At 38.9% G+C, this 3,162-nt stretch overlaps 1 pseudogene; it reads left to right on the top strand.

Annotated features, from left to right (window-relative positions):
• The first annotated feature begins 745 nt into the window (after positions 1-745).
• LOC117721755 (disintegrin and metalloproteinase domain-containing protein 26A-like) lies at positions 746-2,738 on the top strand (annotated as a pseudogene).
• Positions 2,739-3,162: the final 424 nt, after the last annotated feature.

The following is a 3,162-nucleotide window of genomic DNA, read 5'->3' as shown; positions in this document are numbered from 1 at the left end:
CGGTTCATGTTAACACTGTAGTGCACACTCACATACAGCAATATTAAAACAAACATATGAAAAAAAAGAAAAAAATGAGAAAAAATTTCTGCCTAAGAGAAGTTCCTGACTACCACAGGAATGATAAGACTAAGACAGAAAGGAACAGTCAAATGTCCTCAGGGAGCAGCAGAGTGATTGAGAAAGATGACAATTAAATGCCTACTTATATGAAAGCAATTACATTCTTAATATTCAGCTGAAGAAATCTACAGTTCCTGTTGAGGAAAGGGGGAAATTAGAACATTCTGACACAATGCATAAATAAGGGTAATTTATTTAAAATTTTTATTGTGTTATTAAGAGCTAGGAGTGTTTTAGAAATAGATAGATGGATAGATAGATAGATAGATAGATAGATAGATCGATAGATAGATAGATAATTTAAAAAATAGAAACTCATTGTTGAAACACCTTGGAACAAAGACTAATTGATTTTAACCCATTCTCTGCAGTTATGCCATCAAACTTACCTAGACCATGATTTACAGTTGCCATGTTTGCCCTTATTTACCTGTTTCTTTAGTCCTGCTGCTCTTATGACTCAACTCTGTCAGAAGACGCTGTCAGAAGACATGCCATTAAAGACCAGTGCTGCCTGCAACAGACACAGTGAGGACTGGGAAAGCAAGGATTTGTCAAGCTCCTCCTTTGTCTCTAATAGTATATAATGGCTGTGGATAAGGCCTTGATCCATAAAAGAAATATGTTTCTTAAGTTCTGCCTGTGGAAGATGTTCTTCCTCTCTTCATGGTCACCAACTGGACATGCTAAGTACAGTAGCCGTCCAGAAGTAGTGATACCCTTGAAGGTGAAGGTCACTGGCAGAAATAATATTTCCCCAGGTTGGCTGTCCTATAGCCTGCACATTAGGGGACAGAGACACATAATCACTATGAAAACCAAGAATTACTTGATATCCAGAAACTTCTTATTACTCACTTATAGTGACCAAGGTGATCTCCTTGAAGAACAGCCTTTTGTGCAGAATGACTGCTACTACCATGGCTATGTGGATGAAGACCCAGAATCCCTGGTCATCGTTAACACCTGTTTTGGGCGTTTGCAAGGCATACTAGAGATAAATGGCACAACTTATGAGATCATGCCCAAGAGCTCAACTTCAACATTTGAACATCTGGCTTACAAAATGGACAGTGAGGAGTCAGAATCAATTCCCATGAGATGCGGGTAACCGAAGAGGAAATAGCACGGCAAATGAAGCTACAAGAAAGTAATGACTCCAAACTTTTGCAACTCCCATATGAGAATTGGTGGACCCACCACAGGTTTATTGACTATTTTGTAGTAATAGACCATAAACGATATGTTTATAGAAATAACAATACCACAAAATATATTCAAGATATGTTGCAAATGGTCAATGGAGTAAATGGTTATTATCTTCAAATAGAGACTGATGTGGTTTTAACCACTCTTGAAGTGTGGAGTAGAAAAAACCTATCAATGTAGAACGAGATATAACTAATGTCCTAGATAATTTCTGCAATTGGAAGATAAACACAATTGACAATCAAATTAGACATGATATCATACACCTTTTTGTCAGACATGGATATGGTGTATATTTAGGGTTAGCTCATGTAGCCGCAGTTTGTACATCTTATAATTGTGCAGTTAACAGTTCATGTCTGATTCAATGTCAGACATAGCATTTATTGTAGCACATGAGATGGGTCATAACTTGGGTATGCTGCATGATGTAAGTGGATGTACTTGTAATTTAGAGAACTGTATAATGGCCCCCCTATAAATCAAATTCCCCAAATTCAGCAACTGTAGTTATGAGCAAATGTATTCCGTTGTTAACAAAAGAAGTTGTTTATACAATATTCCAGAAGCAATAGTAACAAATGTGACCGAGTGTGGAAATAACTTGGTTGAGGAAGGAGAGCAGTGTGATTGTGGGAGCTCTGAATCCTGTTCAACAGATCCATGGCTGTAGTGAGGGCTGTTTTCTCAACCTGGTGCTCAATGTGCTTCTGGGCTTTGTTGCCAACATTGCCAGTTCCTTCAAACAGGCACCATGTGTAGAAAAGAGAAAAATGAATGTGACCTTCCAGAGTGGTGCAATGGAACTTCAGCTGAGTGTCCAGCAGATGTGTATAAAGAAGATGGAAGCCCTTGCAGTGGTGGATGGTTATTGCTATAAGATGGCGTGTCATCAACAATGATGAACAGTGTCGGAAGATTTTTGGCATGGAAGTCGAAGTGGCAAATGAAATTTGCTACATGGAAATGAACAAACGGGGTGACCGTTTTGGTAACTGTGGGTAATGACAGCTCTAAATACAGGAGGTGCAAACCCGCTGATGTACTCTGTGGGCGAATTCAGTGTGAGAATGTGACAGAACTTCCCCAAAGGAGAAACCATGAAACAGTGCATTACACTCACTTCAATAATGTCATCTGCTGGACTATGGACTATTCATTTTGGAAATAGCATAGATGACATTGGAGCAGTGAGTGATGGCACAACTTGTGGACCATATCATTTATGTGTTGACAGAAAGTGTGTTCACCTTCGATTCTGTCAAGTAACTGTTCAACAATCTTTTGCCATATGCACGGCGTCTGCAATAATAAACAACCACTGTCATTGTGATGTCACATGGGAACCCCCAGACTGTCGACTACGTGGCCATGGAGGTAGTATAGACAGTGGACCAGCCCAGTGACTTTCTCACATTCTTTTTGGGCTTTATACTTCATTACTTTTTTAATTATTTTATCAGTGGTTATCATTTCTTTAATTGGTGTAATTAAGAGGAAATGATGAATTAATCCCTAACATAAGTTGTGCAGGACTCATCATCTAGTGATAAAAATACATCTGAAAAACCAAGCCTCAGGTCTGCCGACTTACATAGCCAACAGAAGATGCCACAGTTAAACACACACACACACACACACACACACACACAAGAAATAGAAATAAAATAATTATCCTACAAATCTTGCTTCATGTATTAATGTATTGACTTCTTAACATAGGAATATGTCTCTCTCTCCCTCTCCCTCTCCCTCTTCCTCTCCCTCTATCTCTTATCTTTCTCTCTCTGTTTCTGTGTGTGTGTGTGTGTGTGTGTGTGTGTGTGTGTG

The sequence above is a fragment of the Arvicanthis niloticus genome, chromosome 16 (assembly GCF_011762505.2).
Source record: "Arvicanthis niloticus isolate mArvNil1 chromosome 16, mArvNil1.pat.X, whole genome shotgun sequence".
Classification (NCBI taxonomy): domain Eukaryota; kingdom Metazoa; phylum Chordata; class Mammalia; order Rodentia; family Muridae; genus Arvicanthis; species Arvicanthis niloticus.
Note: the sequence above shows the minus strand (reverse complement) of the source record. Positions and strands in the feature narration are given on the sequence as shown.